Source organism: Anneissia japonica, unplaced genomic scaffold (assembly GCF_011630105.1).
Source record: "Anneissia japonica isolate Jap-2015-1 unplaced genomic scaffold, ASM1163010v1 scaffold287777_len348014_cov174, whole genome shotgun sequence".
NCBI classification, from domain to species: Eukaryota; Metazoa; Echinodermata; class Crinoidea; order Comatulida; family Comatulidae; genus Anneissia; species Anneissia japonica.
Window position 1 is genome coordinate 120,957 of NW_022745885.1, and position 24,042 is coordinate 144,998.

At 33.5% G+C, this 24,042-nt stretch overlaps 2 long non-coding RNA genes across 3 annotated transcripts in view; one reads left to right on the top strand and one right to left on the bottom strand.

Annotated features, from left to right (window-relative positions):
- LOC117120071 overlaps positions 1-24,042 on the top strand; it is a 104,477-nt gene that overhangs the window by 28,180 nt on the left and 52,255 nt on the right. The gene's annotated exons all lie outside the window — the stretch shown is intronic.
- On the bottom strand, positions 9,727-22,063 carry LOC117120073. The gene is made up of 2 exons (XR_004447290.1): positions 21,906-22,063; positions 9,727-10,130 (listed from the first exon to the last, which is right to left on the bottom strand). It is a non-coding gene; the product is annotated as an uncharacterized LOC117120073 (long non-coding RNA).

Sequence of the window (24,042 nt, forward strand, 5' to 3'; positions counted from 1 at the left end):
ACTGCAGAGGTAAAAGACTGTTATATGATATACTAGGTCATATTCATATGTTATTAAATTAGGGACTATGTCAAAATTTACAATTTTTACACTAGAAAAGTTTTGGAAATAATTATGTGTACAGACTTTTATGCAGGATTGTCTGTAATCAATGAATTTAGAAAAGGAGAATACATAAAAACCACCAACACTCAGTACTCACAACTGTGAGCTCATATTAAAAGTCATAATTTTTATTTATATATTTTTTTAACGCGAAAAAAACAAAAACAATTAATTACCTGGAGCGTAGAATTGCTAAATAGCGTGAAATTTACCGTGGGCAATTTGACTCATCCATGTTGGAATGGCTGTCTAGAGGGCAAGTTAACTCTTGCATTGTCCAGGGTAGTGTTGTTCGGTCTAATTACCATAGCAACTGTATCTAAGTTCACGCTGAGGGATTCAATATTCTAAATATACAGTAAATTATAAGTACCGTATTTCACACTAAACAACGAACACACTTTGTTGTTATATACTGTAGTTTGAAAAACAAAAACTGTCTTGTGCACTTTATGCATTTTCAAGTTTCAAGGAACAATAGACTGGAAATAGAATGGGTAAAAAGAAATATTATAGATACAAGTTTGTTTTTAGAGTAGTACAGTCCTGTCCTGTTTATTCAGTGATAATACTACAATATGAATTGTGGAATTTTAAGTGTGTACAGTAGTTTTGTTTAAATACAGTATTATATTGTTGTTTATACAGTATATTGACAACATTAACATTTAATTGTAGCTATAGATAACAAGGGTGTGTGGTGGTAGACATTTTGTGGGTGGGTGTGTGGGTGATAACTATTGCTGAACTATAAATAAAGAATCGATTTTAAGAATGGGCAAGTGGGTTAATAAAGGTGGGTGGAGGGCCATTAAATTAGCTTACAGTAGACTGGGTGGAAAAATTCAATGCTGAGTGGCCCCACCCACCATAACTACATTTCTGAATTAACATCAGTGTTATCATTGTATCCTTTTGCTTACCATTATTTTCAAAATCATACTATTGTAATATTAATCTTATAATTTAGCACCATGATTATTTATATTTTCATCTGTTATAATTATTAGAATCCTAATACTAGTTAATCAGTCATCATCGTTAATCATCAACATCATGATTAGTAATCACATAATCAGCATCATTAATCAACATTATCTTCATTATCAACATCACCCACCCATCATGGCCCCACCCACCATAACTACATTTCTGAATTAACATTAGTGTTATCATTGTATCCTTTTGCTTACCATTATTATCAAAATCATACTCTTGTAATATTAATCTTATAATTTAGCACCATGATTATTTATATTTTCATCTGTTATAATTATTAGAATCCTAATACTAGTTAATCAGTCATCATCGTTAATCATCAACATCATGATAAGTAATCACATAATCAGCATCATTAATCAACATTATCTTCATTATCAACATCACCCACCCATCATGGCCCCACCCACCATAACTACATTTCTGAATTAACATTAGTGTTATAATTGTATCCTTTTGCTTACCATTATTATCAAAATCATACTCTTGTAATATTAATCTTATAATTTAGCACCATGATTATTTATATTTTCATCTGTTATAATTATTAGAATCCTAATACTAGTTAATCAGTCATCATCGTTAATCATCAACATCATGATTAGTAATCACGTAATCAGCATCATTAATCAACATTATCTTCATTATCAACATCACCCACCCATCATGGCCCCACCCACCATAACTACATTTCTGAATTAACATTAGTGTTATCATTGTATCCTTTTGCTTACCATTATTATCAAAATCATATTCTTGTAATATTAATCTTATAATTTAGCACCATGATTATTTATATTTTCATCTGTTATAATTATTAGAATCCTAAAACTAGTTAATCAGTCATCATCGTTAATCATCAACATCATGATAAGTAATCACATAATCAGCATCATTAATCAACATTATCTTCATTATCAACATCACCATCATTAATCATTATTATCATTATCATCATCATCATCATCATCGTTAATCAACATCATCACCCTCACCATCATTAGGCATGTTGTACAGTATTATTTGTAATTGATTGTGGTCATTGTTGTTTTGTCATTGTTCTTGTAATTGCTTTCTATGTATTTTTAAACAATTTTAATGTACTGATACTGTTAACAACATACTCGCAATTCAGTTTTAACTTCAATGAGTTGTTGAAATATTGAATCTTGAATTATTATTATTAATCAACATCATCACCAATCATCAAATCATCATCATCATCATCATAATTATAATATTGGTAGAATACCACAGCATGATTTCTTACATACTGTACTGTAGATTATTGGGAAAATTTTTTATTGAAATGCTGCCAACTTATGCTGAGTATATCACGTATAGCCTAAATGATTTAAGGGCAGAGCTAAGCTGTGAGATCAAAACCAACACTAGGGAGTTGAGACTTGAGAAATATACGTCTTTGCCTGATGATGTGTTACTTTCGGAATGTCAGTTATTCCACACTAGAAAAACTTTTTAATGGCTAGCTCCATTAAAAACATATTTTTGTCAGTGCACCTTTCACATTTAAAGTACAGGACTATATCACCTGGGCATGTGACTGAGACGACCTGCTGTAAGTCGTTTAACCTCATACAGATATTGATAAATACGCCCTGTATTCTTTGGTTTATATTTATCGTCCCATAACCCTAGCGGTAAACTCAAAAGAATTTTACTATGTGGTGGAACGTTTAATGTATGATCTCTTACTACTGTAGATATTTAACAAAAATTTAAAAAAAATATGCCCCAGTCTTATTATATATTTATTGTCTCAAAAATTCTAGCGGCTAACTCAAAAGACTTTAGTCTGTGTTGGAATGCTTATGAATGATAACTCCTCATTACAAAAGATGACAAATCGCTTTTGCAATTAATTTGTCACTGATATTGCTCTCAGTACCCGAAATTCTGTAGCCTAGTCTATTAAAACATATTGCTTTATCAGCCTATCTTATTATAGCACCGCCTTTGATACATACCTCACTGTTCTTTCCCAACCTGTCTGACACTCGCGACTTCTAGTTAACCCTAATCTACTTACTGATACCATACTCAATATTTTCATTTCCAGTTCAATTTATTTTGCTTCAGCAGTCATACATATCAAAATACCTATAGAGGTCCTTAATTTTAGACCTAGAATATTACAGTGATTTCTACAATACCTTATTGGAAATTACAGTTGATATTTAGGTGATGATAATAGGCTGAAGGAATGTAAACAGTGTGTTTAGAAATGGCTTACAATTTACATGCCAAAATATCATCTTTGTATTAATGTATGTTTAGTAATAAATATTGATTATTTTGTCTTTGTTACTCAAATCTTGTGACTTGGTAGTTTAGATGCTTGCCTTCCAATTTCAGGGTCATTGGTTCAAATTCTCTGACAGAACAGGATTTCTTTTCTCGCGACTATAAACATTTCCACTCTATCCTAAGCCCTGTAATAAGACCTGTTTTGGAAACCATAACATTGTTCCTGAAACTCAGCCGACCTTTTATAATGAATTGAAAGGCCACCCTCTAAAAAAAGATTTTTTTTTAAATATCATCTTTTTACTTATCGCATAATTTTTTTCATGAGTCTTGCACAGCCTGGATTTAGATGTCATTGAGAGGTCATAAAAATAATGCAGTTGACAGTTGGTATCTGTGGGTGGATTTGTGTACCATAACGCACTTCCGGAAAATATAATGAGTTACGGATACCCACAACTTTTTCAAACAATACAAAGAAAAATTAGTTTTTCACCGAATGCTTGGTTTGTTTCCTCTAAGATTTAATTTCTTTTTTTTTTTAGCTCATTTGTTTTTTAGTTTTAAAAACCCTCATTACTAGAGACACACAATGATTTATAGAGTAAAGTTTAAAGTAGTAGAAAAAAGTTTATAGCTAGGTTATTGTAGATTGGGTTAATAAATCTAAAAATAAAAACACATCTAGTGTATTATAGAGACTTGGCCTCTCTGCAATGCACTTTAAGATATCGAAAGTTTAAATGCCTCTGCCAAGGAGGGTGCATTCACCATTGTCTATCTTTTAGCAAGATTACGCAAAAATTTAAGGATTTGATCATCATAGAATTTAGTGGAATGCAGGGTTTAGCCAGAAAAATGCAATAGGCCATCCAAAATGGAAGCCAGTGGGCGTGGCATTGATCCGATGGGAGGGCCACGCCCATCTTTGGGAATCACCACCGAATATTGGTATGAAAACAACGTACATTCAATCAATAAATGTTGTTTTTATCAAATGTAAATATGATTTAGCTTTAGTTTAATGTAAAATTTGATAGATTTGAAGAATAAAGAATTTGCTAAAGGTAGACCAGGCCCAATTAAGGCCGAGCTGATCCGGACAAGCCGTCCCAGCCGTCACAGTAAAAGTGGCAATCCCAAATAATTGTAGACCGTCCAAAAGACGGGCGGACGGCTCGCTGGCTAAACCTATGATGGAATGGTACCATAATAATCAAAGACAATGAGATGTTTAAATTTGGGAATAAAAGGTTGTGGGTTTGACTCCCACCCGAGTCACTTTCACAACCATTTTGGGACCGTAGTAAGCATTCGGTACGATAACAGGTCAGGTAATGTAGGTCGTATTATTTCTGCTGATGCAAATCATCATTGGAATAATATTGTAATACTTACTGGATAGAGAAATGGGTAATATATCTTCACAATAGAGGGATTTAGCGATGATTGTTACAGGTGGTCACGTGACCTAACTTGGGTACACATGAAATTGCGATAGCATGGGAAAAGATAATGTTATGATTGCGAAAATAACCACCCACTGTTAATGTGAGAAGTAAATGGCTAGGAAAGGCAATACGATTGTTTAAAATAGTGTTTAATTACTTATCTCCTAGCGTTCTCCTTGTATTGTATGCTTTGAAATTTAAGCCTTAGCTGGCCCTAACATCGCAGCGTAGTTTGTGGGTCGAAGACCATCATGCATACCAACCATGCCGTAATGTGCAGGGGCCTAGGCCTATCATTTGTCGAAAAATCTCAAAAATGTTTGCGGAAAGTATCCTTTACTGTATAGCATTAGCAAAACATTAAGACAAAGTTCTTAAGCTTATAAATTTCCAATCAATTTCCTATAGTTTACTGGTAATTAGGATGATCTTTACAGCAATAAAATAGGACAGCCGCGATAGAAATCCCATGTAAAACACTGCTGTGTCAGTGGATTGTTTATATCCAACACCCAAGTTAGGCCACGTGATGCCCATCGCTAAATCCCTCTATTTCTACCGTATTGTGTTAACACAGCATCATAATACGATGCTCTTTATTATCAAAATAAAATATTGTTATTTTTGAGATGTGTTTTGCATTGTACACTCTGGCGATAACATCTGAATATTCATGCCTTCCAAGATTCTGCATTTTTGGTTTTCCTTTGTTTTTTATGTGAATAGCATTGAAGATTTTTTTTTCGCATTGTGCTACTTTATGTAACTTTGTATTATAATTTTCATTTGAAATTCTAATGACCCCTCACGTCGAGGATTTTTACTGAATGGATGCAACAAAGGTTGTTCACATCATGGAGGTATAAAAATATGTTCACATATAATGAAAATACCGTAGTACATACATCATGCTAATCTACAATCTGTCCCTTGTTTTCATTAATAATATGCAACATGAATATTTACTTGTTCAGTCCAACTTGTCATTTTATCATTCCCTGAAGGGCTATGTACTTTTAAGATCAATACTCTCTTTTTGTGAATATAACATTAGTTTTTTTATTTAAAATATTTGTACCGTATTTAATTAACTGTTTCTTTGTACATGGCCTGTCAGCAGGATTCCCATCAACTCTCCATCAATCAGCCACCTTTTATTTCTTGCTGTTTTCCTTGTCAGCTATATGGAACCTCATAAAACAATTTAGGCTGTGAATTTTTTCGTACCGGACGGACGTGCAATGAAGCTAGAAGATTGTTTGTACTGAAAATAAATCTTTCCGAGTGTTGTCTACACTGTCCAAATACTAGGCCTGTTAGGATTAATTGAGAACTTTCTGAATCTTCACACGTCTGACCAGGCCAATACACAGTTACGCACGTAGGCCTATACTATTGGTGAAATTTAGCACTAAATGACTAATAAATCATACTGGAGCCAATCAGAAAAAGCTTCAACAGTATAGCGCTTGTACACTTGTTTAATTGGTTAAATATAAGCCAATACAAAAATATGATAGCAGGTTGAGAGTAGAGTGGATTAGATTTCTTGACTGTGAAATTCACCAAGGGTAACCCACCAGATTATGAAAACATTTAGGATTCTTCTGGTAGTGAATGAGCCTTTCCGCCATGGCCCACTCTTTCGATATTGTTACTAAAACCCCTCTCCCACTAGGGTTTTTTCCAAGCATACAAGTTACTGTAGAAGAGTTTGCCGAGTTGCTAACTCGGCAAACTCGGCATAAATTCGTAAGACGATTCAGGAAGCTCGGGGAGAACTCATACGTATTTGTAGCAGCTGAAAACTTGTGGCACTCATTTTGAGCATGTTCAAAATTAGTGCTAGGTAACTTGTAGTGTACTCAGGGTACTCCTATCTAACTCATACACTACTCAGGATACTCGTTGGTGGCTTTGTAATCCACGAGTTTGGTGAGAGCACCCCCGAAACGAGTACAAGTTAAGTACAAGTGCACTGAGTTGGTTATGGTCACCAGGAACATTCGGAATGCTTGTACCTAACTTAATTCGGTACAAACTTGTTACGCTCGTAATAATCTTGTAAAGCTTGTAGTAAACTCGGTGCTTCACTCTGCATAATTCGTACATAACTCGTTACCAACTCTGTAAGGTCGTACCTCACTCGTAGCTAACACATTGTCAGCTCGTATAGAGGTCCATTCTCAAGCGAATTAAATCATGATTTTCACAAGTTTTAACTCAGAGAACTTGTGCAACTCTTCGATGAAAACAACCTAGGTGAGAGAGGGGCTTTAGATCGAAAAACAACATTGTAAAAACATAAAGCAAATGCATGCATTTGTTGGATAACAAATGTGTTTGTAAGACATGCAAGTATTCATGACCCTGTTGTGACTGGTCGGTTTTAATAGTTGATTGATAGTCTAGTATGGTCTGTTGGTGTAGGCCTAGACATCAGGTGAGGCCCTATATAAAAAACATTATTATAGTTTACCACCCTATCTAGGCTGGAAAAATAATGAGGGAGGGATAGGCTTATTTTTTTTTTTTTTTTTTTTTTGCTGAAGCCAAATATTACCCTTGGGTTTTTTTGCAGGAGCATTGATATTCAAAGTAAAACATGATTAAGATAGTACAAACAATATCTACTAACTATTTAATAAATATTTAGCACCATAGAAGACATGCGCGAAGGGATAAACTAATAATTTTTTTTTTATTGAGCCTGATCTTCCGCTCTTCGTCTTCAGTTAAGTTGCCGCCTTCAACATTTTGAAGGTTCTGCAACTTGATTGGTACAACATGACCATTCAGTGTTTGATTTTTTTTCTTTCATATATATTCCCATGATGATGACCGCATCTTTAACATGGGCCATATTGTACACAGGACCAACGCCATGACGTCTCACCTGGAAGCTTTGAAACTTGTATTTCGACCCTCCAGTTGAAACAAAAAAGAGAACAGCAGATGGAATTTGCTATTTTAAGTAATTATGTTAATGAAAATATTTACATAATTTGTATTACTTAATAATTTAACTTTTCCTTAGGGTGGAAACAATTTATTCAGACTAGGTGGATAAACCCGGCTCAACTCACCGGGTTTATCCATGTGCCAGTCTGAACTAGGTGGCTTATCTTAAGCTGGGCTGTGTTCCTATAGTAACTAGGCCTGGCGTGCCACCATGTTTAACTTTTCTAAGCCGGGCTTTAATCGCTACTGGGGTCTTGCATTGACTTCCGGTAAAAAATGACCAATCAGCATTCAATTACGTACCTTGTGAGCGAGCGTACGTTTCAAGCCCCATGTTTCCAAACTCGTTACCTGGTTACAGTTCATTATGCTAATTCTCACGTCTGGCTAATCCCGCTAGTCTAAACGCCCGGCAAAGTTAAGCCGGGCTTAACGTTGAGCAGGGCTTAACTCAAGCCTGGCTTATCACCAAGTCTGAACGTAGCCTGTATGTAACAAATATTTTCAACATCAACAGAGTAACAATAGTAAACACATGGAGATTATCTGTATACAAAATGTTAATCACATTTCTTCCCAAAATAGTTCTTTTCTCTTAAATTTGGGTTTTCAAAAAAAATAATTAATGACCCCATGTCGACCTTGGTCACTCTTTTGGCAGGATTTCAACACCCAATGCAAATTTATTTAATTGTTGAAGGATTTGCTATTTGCCGGGAACATATGGGAATAGTTTTTCTAGCATTTTATAGAATGGCTGCATATTTTCCAACTTCTTATTAATCAACAAATTTGTCAGTATTAGCGGCAAGGGCAGAGCAAGTGTTTACTGGCACGCTATCCATCTTCGTGCCACACCTTAGAAACATCTCACAACATTAAACTGTCACTCTCTACCAAGTGCAGCACGCCACACATGTTTTTTGAATTCAATTCTGATTGGTAGCAAGAAAATGGTGAAGTCAAGGAGGCTGTTAATGTCTAATTACATTTGCCTTGATTGGGCTTCAGCTAATAATCATTTGTTATGTGATTGCAACGTTTTTTGTGATTGAACTTGTGGTTGCAAACATATTGATATTTTAACTACCTGTACAGTGTCTGGAGCATAAACTGTGCCATAGATAGAAATTTGTTCTTGGCCTGCTGGACATGTATTGATTCAGTGCTAAATAATAATGCTTTGGCATGAAAAAAGAATCATGTTCTTTTTTTTTGGTTTTTTTTTTTGGTTTTTTTGTATTTTTTGAATGGTCCATTTTGACTGCTACTGCATAAGAAATCATTAATTGAAAGAACTGATAGATGTTAAGTACTATTTTTCTTAAAGCCAAAAACATTTTTTTTTTCTATTGTTAACATTGCTTTGACTAAAGTTTTCATGATCCTACTCATATCTTAAAATAACTTTCTTGGTTTCCTATCAACCAAATGGAAGTCAAGATGATTTAATTTCTCACTTTCAAATCCACCAGTGCTGTTGCATCCTCTTTCAACTCTGTTTGTTGTTGGCTGTTGCTTCCTCTTTCAGTTCCTTCAGTGTCTTTGCATTCTCTTTCAAATCTATAGTGCCATTGCATCCACTCTCAACTCCATCAGTGCAGTTGCATCCTCTTTCAACACCATCAGTGCCGATGCATACTCTTTCACCTCCATTAATGCCTTTGCATCTTCTTCTCTTCTTTTGTCAGTATTACTACTAACTGCCTTTCCAACTCGCTAATCTTACTGCAACATCCAGCATGTTCCAGAAGTCTAGAATGTGCTTAAGTGGTGATTGATCCTTTCCATTTTGTGCCCCATAGCATTGGGTTTCTCTTCCAGCTGAAGTTTATCAATTTAGGGATCATGGAAGGGTTTATACTAGAATTAGGCCCTCTAACCAGCCTCACTGAAATTACAACTACAGTAAAGAAACCCAACAAAGAACAAAATATTGTCATTTTTTTTTTTTTTTTTTAATGGAAACATCGAAACTTCAATATTTATTAAATTTATGCATAATAGGAGAAAAAAATGACAGAAGTAGGTCGAGAAATGGTGACATATTAGCAGATCACTAAGGTTGAAAACTGAGTGGAGTCTCTCTACCCAGGGAGTATGATAAATGTGCAGGCCAGCAAGTGAAGTTCTGAACATGGTGAGTCTAGCCCTGCAGATGCTACCTCATGTTCCCAAGCTGCTGCACATGGTAAACAAAGAGGATGAATGTATCCTGATGGTTTTAGTATTTTCTGGTTGAGATGTACATGTACAATACCATTGTGGACATGGTTCAAATCATATGAAACACTGTTTTTCTCCCTCAAAACTATTAACACTCTCCTTTACTGTAATTGTTCAATTCTGTTTGAAAAAAAAAAAAAATAATGATTATGAAAATAATGTGGTAATTTATAGTAAAATATAGGGATTATAATGATGGTGGTATACAGTGTGGGCGTACTTTTAAATTCAAATCATATGCTTGCTGCAATTTCAATTCTCTATGCTCATGGTTGTCAACTGTTTTCCTGATGCCAAATTGATAATGATATAAACCTAAACTTTAAATATTTGGTTGGAAGTTGCTGTAATACACATACCAATATCCGGTATCTCTAAATTACCACAATTAAGCCCTTCAATAAATCAGTCAATCAATCACGGCCACTCTGTTCCATGATGTGCATTGCTCCTTTAGTCGAGACTTTTTTTATTCCTTTTTACACAAACTTATTTTTTTTAAAGATCGTCAGAGGGTGAAAACAAATAAAATGAAAATTGCATTTTCTTATTTAACAAGTAGTTTTTCCAAAAACATCCAGACAGAGGAGAAAATAAAAATAAATTTTATTGGTGAATGTAAGCAGTGTAGTAATGATGGTTAAACGCTTTAAATTTATATGATTAGGAGGAAATATGCATATCTTATTTTTGGAGATTTCAAGGCAGCGACGTGCGTAACAAAAATAAAGACAATTTTTTTTTTCTGAAATTTCCATTTTTCCGTGGCGATGGGTGTGCTAATTGGCCAAAAATAAAATGTCATTTCATTTGAAATCATCGTTACTGGCAGGCGGCAGGTTCATTAAACAAAGTATAAAAAAGTCTTGTCTTATCCCCCTTCATTTGATTTTATCTTTCAGGGACGGATCCAGATGTCCAAAAGGGGGGGTGCGAAAGTTGGGCCGATCGAGACAACACTGTCCTAGGGGCGTTCTGGGCTTATATTTTTTTCCTTTTCTTTTTTTTTTTTTTTTTTTTTTTTTTTTTTTTAACCTCCCAAAAAGCAAATCTTCCCCCTGTCTTTAATAAGTATTCTTATGAGAATGAGTTGCCTTGGTAATGGCATTATGTTTCCAGTCCTGATCATCACCCCATTATCCATCATCACATCTTTATATAAGTGTCAATAAAATGTTGATGTTTTGTCCACAAGGATGCATGGCAATTGGAATCCTTGACATCTTGAACATCCCAATGGAATGATAGATGAGTGTCCCTGTAATTAATTATTACTTCCATTCTATGAACGAACTTGAAAACAGGATGGCATGATGGCACCAATATACTCATAATAAAAACCAATAGAATTTTAAAAGGACGTTAAATTAAGATAAAAGGTTTTTTAATATTTCAATACTGGGTGGAATTTAGATGGAAAAAGGTGGCTACGCACCTTTCCCCCCTCCCCCCATTTTTTATATTCGAAAATCCGTACCTTATTAACCATTCCCAAGTTTTTTCGTCAAACACTCTTTTTGTGTCTTAAAAGTCAGTTGTGCAACATGTTATTTTTTTTCTGGAGTGTGGATTTAATCCACATATTTTATTATATTTAACAATTCTTATGACTTTACTTTTATTGAACATAAATACACCAGGAATGATTTAGGCAGGCACCTAGCCTGTATACCCATCACAACTCATCATTGAGTCACACTGTAGGTTAGTGTACAGAAATATGGACAAATGAATCATATTGACTCATTTATGTTTGGTTAACCAGCATGAGTTAATTCTGATTGGTTTCTATTGGGTTTGCATGGAGATCATAATATATAAAGTACACACAGAAATTACCTAGTTGACCACAGAAACAAGTTCAAACCGTGTTCATGATTGTTTATCAAGCTCGTTGAGCTGATTGTTTTTTATCTTTTGTAGATGATAAACAGATAAACTATCGGAGCCTGCATAGTACAGTTTAAAAAGAAAGTATTGACTTACTTTCTAGAAATGAGATTTGATTGATTGATTGATTAATTGATTGACATATTGATTATTAATTGATTGATTGATGATTGATTGATTGACATGAATTGATAGATTTGTGGCTGAAAAGCTAGGCTTCTTTATTCCTATGAGGCTTCACTGGCGCTTGAGGATCAATCGCTCTTTTTCTAGGACATTCTACAAATGATATACAGTACATAAAATTCAAGAATAATATTAACATGTTGGCTGCCAGCGATGAGTATACTCGTCCCACAGGGTGTCCCTGAGGGCGCTGGGGACGACTATACTCGTCAAAATCGGGGTAACATTCTAAAGTTTATTATTTCTTTGTTATACATTGTAGAACCACAGACTTAATTGCTGGTAGTTCGGAGAAGATACACCTAGGTGATAATGTACAAATAGCAGATGTAGGTTTGTTGTTTTATCTTGCCGGCAGTACACTTGATTGCACGAGTGGGGGCACCCTCTAAACTTATACCAACCCATGCAAAACATGGACGAGGAAACTCGCTCGCAATTGGCAGAGACAATAACAAATTCTGTCACAGTGCCAGCGACGAGTTTACTTGTCCCCTGATATCTTTCCCGCCAATTTATTAGATACACCATTTTGATGATATATGACTGGACGGAATTTCAAACAAGTATTGTCGATGTACCTAATGGCACACAGGAAGGAATCCTAAAAAAATGGTCTGGCAGTCAACGTGTTAATGACTAAATGTGTTTCTGTCATTTATGTACATAAGGTTAACTAAAAAAAAAACTAAAACTATGTAGTTAAAAAGTATAAACCTAGATTTGAGCTATGGCAACATAAAGCAAGCCTTCTAAGGAATGACATTTTTAAATACCCAATAGACTCAAAAGTGTATACTTATAATTGAAAAAGAAAGTTGACAACTTCAATCAAAAGAATTTGATAATTATCTGTCAGTTAGAGTAAGTTCGCCATCACATTGCCTTCACAAGTGTTTGACATTTACACTTGGCCTTAATTGCAGGTAATCTGTGCTATTTCCATCTGCTTTTTGTGCCTGCATCCTCCTGCCTTGGCGCCTAGGATTGGCCTTGCAGACTACAGTAATCACACCCTTAAAAGCAAAACAAACACACTTCATAAGTTTTATCAGTGGTAGTTTCCTGTGGCTGAAGTGTGCAATAGTAAACTTGTGCTGTAATTAGACTCACGAACGCACTACATTTGCCAATAGACTCCCTACTACTAGTCAGCTCTTTCAATACAATTGTCCACTTCCTAATCAAATACTCATTATGAATGAAAATGAAAGTTTACCTTTGATGAGGCTATAGTAGTAGGCTGCACTTTTACTGCCGGTATCTTTAAAAGTTCAATTTTTTTATTATATTATTACAGTCAATGCCGTAGCCAGCTATTGGGACAATTGGGACAGTGGCAACACAATTTTTCTATTGCGCCCATTAAAAATGGGTCCACATTTTAAAAATCAATCAAGATTTCTCATATTTTGTGTAAAATGGGTCAACTTTTTAAAAAATGTATCCAAATTTCTCATATTTTGCATAAAATGGATCCAGATTACTTTATTCATATTTTTGCATAAAATGGGATTTTTAGTAAAATGAGTCCACATTTTTTTAAATTTACGCGTAAAGTGGATCCCCCCTGATGTTTCCCCCCCACAGTTTGAAAATCCTGGCTACGGCATTGATTACAGTATGGCTTCAGAAGCATTTTTTGTTTAAAAATACTTTCTGTGTTAATTGAATTCAGTATTTGAAATTCTTTTATATTTTATTTCTTCAGTAAATGAAAATTTGAAAGTGAAAATATTTTGTCTTTAAATAATTATGTCAAATGTAGTAAAATATTTTAAAAAAAATAAATATAAGTCTATAAGCATTTGATATTTTACAGATTAATTTATAATTAATTTTTTGTGTATCATTAGCTGAATCATGAATTAAATTTATCCACAAAAGAGAAAAAAATATTATTTTTATCTTTAATCCTAACAGTTGCATAAAATAGTGTTTATATTCGTTGAGATCCTTAAAATTGCTGGTAATCAATTTTAAGACCACAAAGAATTTTTGGGGATAATAGTATGGTTTCTGACAAGTAAAAAGTGCCTGTATTTGCCAGACTCAATTCTTGGACAACTTTTCCCCCACCCGGAAAAATCCTGGCTCTACCACTGGGAGAAGTTTCAAATGCTGTTAAAAATATTATTTTACAAATTACAGTATTATACACTTTTTAAAAAAATTTTATTAGAACACATTTTATAAGAACACTGAGGCTAAAATTGCTTAAAAATTAAGAACAAAATAAGAACAAATTGAGGCTGAGGTAAAATGTCAAATGAGATTTTTATTTAAAAGAACTAGAAAAGCCAAAAATTTATATCTGTAGGTGTAACTATGTTATACCCTCTATTATACAGTACAGTAGGTGTACCTATCTGTCATTTGGGGCCATTTTTACCAAGGCCATTTTTCTGGGCCATTTTTTCTGGGCCATTGTTTCTGAGGCCATTTTCCCCGGGGTCACTTTTACCTATTTTCCAGTACAGTCTACCAGTACTGCTGTATACAAATACTTTTCTATGTGTGTAAAATAGGAACAAAATAAGAACATTTTGAGCATAAAATCAGCCAAAAAATAAGAACATATTAAAAGGACCCCTATACTTGTTTTAACAAGCATCACTTCCATCGGTGACAATGTAGTGAGCGACAATCAATTGCTGTTGAGAATAAATATAATATATAATTAAATAAAATAAGCTAAAAATAATGATTATTAAAAGATTGTTACCATTCATGTGCCAGTAAAAACATCAACAACAAAATTACAGAAAAAAAACCAACTTCCTAATCTGGTTATTTTCAGAATTGTTTATTTAGAAACTGGCAGTCTGTATATTTATTACCAATTATGTGGTTTAAAATTCTAGGAAACTGTTTTATGAGCACATTACACACCAGACTGATAACTAGTTAATTTACAGGGGTGGAGGGCTACATCAGTAGCATGATCGGTTGTTGCCGCAATAATTAGTCTCGAGGAGGCCTACATACATTAACAGCTTTCAATGCTTTTTTGTGTATTAAATGCAGTACTCATTGCATACATTTATTATTATTACTGTCGAAATTAATATGGATCACAATTTTTATGGCCTAACCACTGTGCCCCTTCCTCTATTTGTGTTTTCTTAAATGTATTAGTAAGCTAGTAAATTCTGAGAAAATTTGGTTAACGGATGTGAGAGACTATTAAATGTGTCAATTGGGGTTGATTTAGAATTGGTAAAGTTGGGAGTAACTATGTTCGTCATTGGTGAATGTAAGGGATAAGCTATTACAGAAACATGTTTGTTGTTCCTACATACTTTGTGTAATGTATTATGAAAAATAATAGTATATATATTTTTTTTGTGCATTTTTTAAAAGGAATAAATATAATTTAAGTTTTGTTTTCATCTTTTTTTGTTAAAGGAAAATATGGGTGTAGGGTTATTTTAGATATTTCATATACATATTAACACTATTGGTATTAAACAAAATTGTTTGAAACTTTTTTTATGGGAAGTTCTTTTTGTGTTTTATTTTATTTTATTTTATTTATTTATTTATTTTTTACCACATACCTTATTATTTTTTTAATAAAATTATTTAATAGTTTAGTTTATTGATTTAGTTACAATATTTGTACAATCAGATGTTGATTGTGAAAGGTATTTAAGAAATACATAGCCTTCACCATTATTTTCATTTAATTAGGAAAAATACTCATTCCCACATTGGAGAAGATTGCAGCAATAAATAATACTTTAGTTACCTGGCATTAATTTAGACCTATACACATATACAGATACCAAATCACACTTAACGTTTTTTTAGCTAAGTAGAAACAATGCCTATTTTGAGAGTACATAATAAATCATCAACATATAATTTGTTTCTGTGTTAATACATACAGTACATTTAGATGTCAGTACAAGTAGTCGGTTAATTAGCAGAATATATTTCTTTGATATTGACCAATTAAATAACACAATTAACCATTGGTAAATCATCCATTATGTAGGCCTACTCAATTCACCTTTTGGATGCAGCCAATTATAACCATTAGTGAAAAAGCATGAGCTGAAATATTAGAGAGGAAAGATCCATTGCCCCAGTTACTGATTAAAGTTACCACTGCTCTGTGTATGGTGAACATTATTTAATCACAAATTACAGTAGTCAAAATAATTATTTTATTTGCTACCTCCTAAATCTGTCATTAACTGATTTCTGATTAGATTTAAAATCAAGCACAAGCGCAATCTCAGTGGCCTCATGGTTATAACACCAGGCTAGATATGTGCAGGTCGTTGGTTCGATCCCACCTGAATCACTGAGCATTCAGTAGATAAAACATGAGGTACTGGTAGGGCAAAACATCATTCCTTGAAAATTTCATGTCATTAACAGACATTGAAATAATATCATTCCTTTTGTTCTTAAATTTTTTCCACCAGTATTGATTTAAAGTCAACTTTCATAGTGGAATGTGTGCAATTCAATTGAAACTGATATTTTCAATCGGTGACTTATTGAAAGTTGATCGGTTTTTATTTAAATGAGCAGTTCCTAATTTTTTATTCTTGAGCTTTTTCTTAATTTTGTGGAATGCAGTACTGCAGGCTTTCAACATTTTTTTAAAACTAATACAAGATTTTTTATACCTTGGTTATGAACCCGCTGCTCAGCAATAAGGCCCTATAAAAATATTATTAGTTTATCACCCTATCTGGGCAGGAAAAGTGATGAGGGAGGATATTTTTTATTTTGCTAAAGCCAAATATCACCCTTGGGTTGTTTGCTGGTGCAGTGATATTCAAAGTAAAACATGATTTAGATAAACAATATCTACTAACTATTTAATAAAATAAATTAAAAAAATTAATAAAAAAAATTTAAAAAATTAAAAAAAAATTTTCTTTAAAAAAAAAAAAATGTTTTCAACAAAAAAATTTTTTTTCCCAGTACCATAAAAGACATGCGCGCGAGGGTGATAAACTAATACTTTTTTTATTGGGCCTAATGATGATTTCAAATAAAGATAAAATATAATTTTTGGCCAATTAGTGCACCCACCGCCACGAAAAAAATGGAAATTTTAGAAAAAAAGTAGAAGTTTATTTACGGTATTTTTATTACACCCGCCGCTGCCCTGCCAAAATAAGATATCCTAGTAATATATAAATTCAAAATATCTACCCATCCCGTTACTACACTGTTTACATTCAACAATAACATTTTATTATTATTTTTGCCTCCTATTTTTGTTACTATAAATAGTAAATCAAAATTTTTTTCCCGCCCTCCTCTGATAATCTTGAAAAAAATAAGTTTGCGAAACAAGGTATAAAAAAGTCTTGCTTAATCTTGATTTTGTGATTGCAGTATATTTTATAGATCTTTTTTTAGCAGAAATTCTCAACAAAACTTGCTAGAAAGAGGTCAAATTTCTGGCTAATCCAATACAACTGCATAACCCTCTTTACCATGAAAACCTCTTGGGAGAAAAGCCCTAAACTTGCTCTCAGATTGCACTTGTAGTTAAGTTTTTATGTGGTCATTGGCCTGTGTTAGTTTAATGTGAATGTATACCATCTAATAGGATCTAGTTGTAATTGGAATCCCAATCAAAAAATGGGTAATAATTTTTAGAAATTTAGAAAAAAACCTGAAAAGTTGATTGCATTATCATTCATGGGACCGCCTGCCACCTACAAATTTACGAAATGTTACAGGGGTAAATCGAGTAGGCCTGAGATATGTTTTGTTTAATTGTCAAAATATTCGTCAGAATAAAGTTTGAACAAGTTTTAAACTATTGTAATAAAATATTGTATTCACAATGTGTCAATATGGATGTCGGCCGTTTTTATGTCTGATATCAGTAACTAAATCGAGGCAAGGCTACTAGACCTACCCTAGTAGTGTTGCTAGGCTAATGTATCTGGCGGCTACCTATCTCAAAATCAAATATAAACTAATATTATCCGTGTTCATTTTTTGTGTGGAACACAAAAAAACACAAAATAAAACACAAAAAAAAAAAAAAATTTTTATCTTGTGTTGCACTTTTTTTCATGCTTATTAGAATGTCTAAATTCAGTTAAACTAGAAATTTGTATTATATTTATAAATCTTTCTAACATACAGGATAAAAATCAGATTTTTCTTTAAAAAAATGATATTTTGCCTGGAATTGGGGCTGGAAAATAACTAATCTCCCACAAATTCTGGATATTTGCATGTTTTTGCTGCTGTATTTTCAACTGTCTTCCGGAAGTCTGTGCCAATCGCTATCTCAACACACAGAAAAATAAAATGAATTGTGTTAAGAAAGTTCATTAACCAGATCTCACCCAAATTTCTTAACTTGGGAGCCTGTCCTTATTATAATAAGACCCTGCCAATCAAGGCAGGCCTTTGGTTGAGAGGCATATAGCACAATTATTGGTAAAAAATTCTTTGTGTGTATGTGAATACCTGAATAAATTGTTATGAATAGCAGGATACATTAATGTTTCTCTGTGTTAAATGCAAACATAGCAATGAACTCAATATTTATCCAAGTAGCTTTAATCAATGATGATTACAGTAGACGTTTTCCGTATTATCATATAATATTAAATGCCTTATACCCTATTCAGACTACACTCTCTTGCGATCGGTTGCGATGTAATAAGTGGTAATCAAAAAATGATTACTCCTGATTGCAGTCAACGCATTCAGACCAACACAAACAAGCTTTACATTCTAGGGCCTAGGCCTCCGGTGGCTAGGCCTATGTTGCCTGACCTCAGCCAAACAGTGCCTGTGGAATTCGTTGTGATTCGTTGCGATCAGATTCTATGGTAATTGGGAGTAATAAAGATTGTAACACCCAATCGCAACGGGTAACAATTGCGACTATAACTACCAGCACAATACTAACAGTACAAAAGACAATCTTTTATCTCTGTAAACCAAAAACAGACTACAAGAAAAGAAGTTTTACTTATCAAGGAGCAAAAGTTTGGAACTCTTTAGCAGATGAAGCAAAAAATGCTGAAGATCTAAAGAGTTTCAAAAAAATTGTGTCATACTTTTCCAATATGTTGTACTGTAAATAATTTTTGTTTAAATTTTACTGTTACCAGTACTTTCTGTTGTTTTTCTTTTGCTTTTAAATCTTTTGTTTTGCTGTTAGTAGTCTTGGAAGACCAATCTTTGTGAAAAAACTGAAAAGAGTTTCCGTGAATAAATAAAACTGTTATTAATTATTATTATTATTATTATTATTATTATTATCTATACTCGTCTGTAACGTGGAGTGTTAGTAGCTTTAATGACAATAGAACCAGGGACGCAATTGTTCAATGGTTTGAGTGCGTACACGAATGTTGCCACCGGCAGTTATAACCAAACTGGTTATTGATATTCACAAACACTTTTTTATAATCAATACACAGATACTTTGGCAAAAGGCCCAATGGTTGTCATGCAGAGAATTCACTCACCATCGATATTACTTTATGTATAACACGGATGCGGTTAAATTCACAAAGACAAGTTTCTCTATTCATATACACTAAATAAACTAGTTCTAAAATATGTCATGTCGCTAAAGTTGAACTGCCCTAGAGTAACCTATTTTTCTGACATTTTTTCATTTATTTTCCAACTTTAACATAATATTGTAAGATAAACAGATGTAATCCTTTTCCATGATCAAATTATGTAAGATGATTGTACAGTACATAAACAGTAGCGGCTTCTGGGGGTTGGGGTGGAGCCGGCCGCCCTCCTCCGCGTCCACTGACTCCCTCCTTCCCCACCAAATTTTCAAAATTTAGGCATGAATGACGATAACGACAATGAAATATTCATATTTGTTATCGTTTTTATAAGGTTGCGAAATCTTCCTAATATTCAAATCATAAGACCCAATCCTGCATATCCCAGTTTATGCACTCTGGGATAGAATATTTTTTAAAATAAGTTGATCAGATTTTAATAAAATTAGACAGTTTTCGAAATTACACATTAAATGTCATCCATACACTTTGTCTAACTTTGCTCAGCTTTATTTATTTAATTATCAATTTGACACATGAATGAAACAAATGCACAATTGATGAAATGACCGACCAGGAGAGGATCGCGTTGAGAGTAAGGTATGGGCAAAGCCCAGTACCATTGGTCGTAGACTCTGAATGCTTGTTTCAACGTCCATGCATAATTATGCACAGAAATGGTCTTTAATTGTGTTTATGAATATACCGGGTCGCGTGTCGTGAGGTCGGATCATTTTGCGTCACACCATGTTTTTCTATTGTTTTTTGATTTGGAACACTAATCTTGATATAACCAGAAGGTTGTAAAAGTATAATATTTGGAAAGCCCACATTATAAGGTATCCATTAAAACATTTTTTGAAGTGATTAAATGATTCATATTTAAATTAAATGCAAAAAAACTTGAAAAAACTGGTGAGAAATATATTGTAGGTCAAAGTTGCATAATTCGAAAGGGAAATACATAACTGAAAATATAACTCCCGTTTTTGAATCTCCATTTAAGATGGGCTTTTAAATGATATGCTACTCATAAGGATTGAAGTGTAATAAGTTTGTCATGAAACATTAAATTTAACGAAAATTTAATTTTCACGCACAAGCATTTTTACAAAGAATTGTTGAAAGAATCATCAACTAACACATTTAAAACATCACATATCACTTTAAAATAGTGTGAACATTATGTTTAAACTTTAGCTTTTCCTTCTACAGCATTAAAGTTTGTTCTGATTTTATTTTTATGAACAAAAAATCACACATATTAAAGCAAAATGCTTGTCAACCTTGGTCAAATCAATCCCAACATAATATGTATGATGATGATGATTTTGGGTACAATGGCCACATTTCTAGTAAGTTTTGAACAAATCACCTTTTCTGTTAGATTGCTTGTTCATAGTAAAAACCAGTCACTACTATCCTCTCGGATAGTTACAGTATGTCCATAGCTGTCACTCACAGACACATTTTCATACGGTACCTATACCCATTGAGTTAACATGTAATAGAAAGTAATCATAAAAGTCATCTTTACTAGCTCTTATAGCACTACAGAATCCTTACAAATGAAAGAACTGATCCAATCCAAACTATTATCAAATTTTTATATTTAATTGTTATGAATGGACTGCAGTTTGTCTTAAAAGCCAATTATTTTTTCTCTATCGAGGCCAGTAGGAAGCCTCAAAATCCTCACTGAAGTTAGGTACTACTGAGCTTGCCCCTTTGTGGCCCTGTGCCTTTATGAAAAATAAATTTAATATTTATTCACGCTTGGGCCTCCACATCCACCTTCCAACTAACTGACATTTGACCCCATGAAGTAGGAACCCCTTAACATTAATTGTTGAAAATCACAGGAATGAATGCCTATTAATTGCTCTTTCTATTGATACCTTACTTAAAAGAATCCATAAAGGCATTAAAAAGTTACTGTTAATCAAAAATGAAAATTGCAAACAGATTTGACAAATCCACCCTTTTTGGGGTCCGACCTCACAACGCGTGACCACTGGCCAATTCTGCATGACTATGAAAATGTAAGAAAGTGTTTAATTTGCATATAATATATGTTGCGTGCGTTGCGATTTATGGAAAGAAGATGGCCTGATGACAATTCATAAGGTATAATACCTTTTAACATACCAGCAACCAAAGTCATGTTATAAGTGAATGTAACGTAAGACAATGTAAGACACATACCGGAGTCAAGGATACTAAACCCCCTACAATTAAAAATTCAATGCGAGAGATATTTCTCGTGAATGCCAAGGCCGCGGTGACTTACGCATTCATAAAGGTGCAGTGTAATCCGTGTATTGTACGCTGCTTAAATGAGATAACGTGATTTAATTCTCGCCGGTGCCTCATGACTCCTTTTGGATATAACGGTACTATTATCGCATTAGCTTGATCCTGCATATTGTGTTGCTATTCTTCTGTGGACTAAATATCACCATACACTGAGTCAATAACTCTACTTTGTCATAACGCCACAATCCTAAGTCTTATGTAAAGTTATTCACACGACTATTGTACTCGGACAATGATAATCATGATACAAAAGGCTGTGTAAATCTGCTGATGAAAGGCCATTTTTTGACTGTCTATTACGGCATAGAGGAGACCCTGGAAGTTTTACAGGCATTGTAGGACAATTCCATTTTGCAAACATAAGAACAAAAGATAACAAAGGAACACCGATTCATTGACTTTCAACATTGTTTACCTTTTGTTAAGAATCAACTTACCTCGACACAACTAAACAAACTTGGAAAGTTCCCCCACACGTTAAAATAAAGTTGAGTGAGATCAAATACCGCTCTTTGAATTGCTCCTCAAAAGACTTCCCGCAACTGTTTATTTTTAGAACATGCTGGTGGTGCCAGGCTTTTTAATTTTGCCTCTATAAAATGTGAACTTAGTTTCCTTTTAAGGAAAAATATCATTTAATTTATCCTTTGTAAGCTCCTTAAAATTATCCATGATCATTTTTTTTTTTTTGCCTAAATTTTGTTAAAATAGCATACACATCTTAATCATCATGATTATCACTATCATTATGATTATCATTTTTCATTACATAAAACAGGTGCCTTACCATAAAACCACAATTTTTCATTCAATCAGTACAGGTCTCCCTGCAATTGAAGACTACTTTTTTCTGTAGTCTTTAACAGCTTCAGTCCCCAATTAGTTAGAATGATAAAGAAAAAAAAAGGTAGTTGTTTATTTGGGATCACAGAAAAGTAGTCTGTAATTGGAGGTTTATTTAATTAGAGTGAGACCTGTATCTATAAATCCAACATGTGGGACTTTCTGGTATCACTTTTTACGTTGTTTCTAACATGTTTTTACTAGTTACTATTACTTGATATATTTGCAATCTGTGACCCATCATATTGTTAGCGATCATGACATAATTTCAAGCAGTGCTTATTATGGCAAGTGTTTGTACTTAATTCACCCATTTTTCAAAAAAAGAAAAATCACCAGTTTTTCCAATAAAACACAGATGAAGTCAATTTCCTCTTCTGCGGTATAATACTTAGCCATCACTAAGCCGGTGTAAAGTAGTTAATCTTCCCCACTACATAATAGGGTACATCTGAAACAGAGCATGGCAATGAGCAGACGACAGAACACTATGGAAGCAGACGACAATCAGACAAAATGGTAGTGAGGTATTAAGGTGCATTAGAGCAGACTAATGACAACTGATCCTATTTTACATAATCTTATGTAGGATCCTATATGAACAAGGTGATGTACAGACTTAGTAGTATTGGAGTGGTCAGAACCTTTTAATTAAGTACTTTCACAAAAGTTTAGTTTCAATAAACTTAATAACAATATACACCTCGTCTGCATGTTCCTTTTGAGTTAAATAGAGGCAAACTTTATGGTTAACAGGTACCTTACAAATATAAAGATTAGTAGCATTTTTCAAGGTACAAAAATGAACAAAGAAAATAAATAAAAAGTGACATCTTTTCCAAAACTAGAAAGTGCAAATTTCACCAAGAAGATTTTTATGTCTTATCAACACATAAGAGTGCATGTCTGTTACGAGAGATTTAAAGCCCATCATAGTAGTTAAGAAAGAGAAAGAATACTGTAGTGAACTTTGCCAAAACCCAACTGATAATAATATTTGACTAGTAAGGCCAATATAGCTATCACTTATCTGGATAATATGATGAATCTGACATCTGCAGAGCTTCATGTGGGCGAAATTGTCATGGGCGTAGGTTGAATAATTTTTGAAACCAAGTGAATTTATTCAATGTTATATCAAATGTGTGAACTTCTTGAGACTCAGATTACTGTAGAACAATTTAGATTTTACTGAATTACAAACTTTTTTTTTTTTTAAATTTTTTTTTTATTCGCATCCAACAGCAAGTACACTCGCCACTTACAAG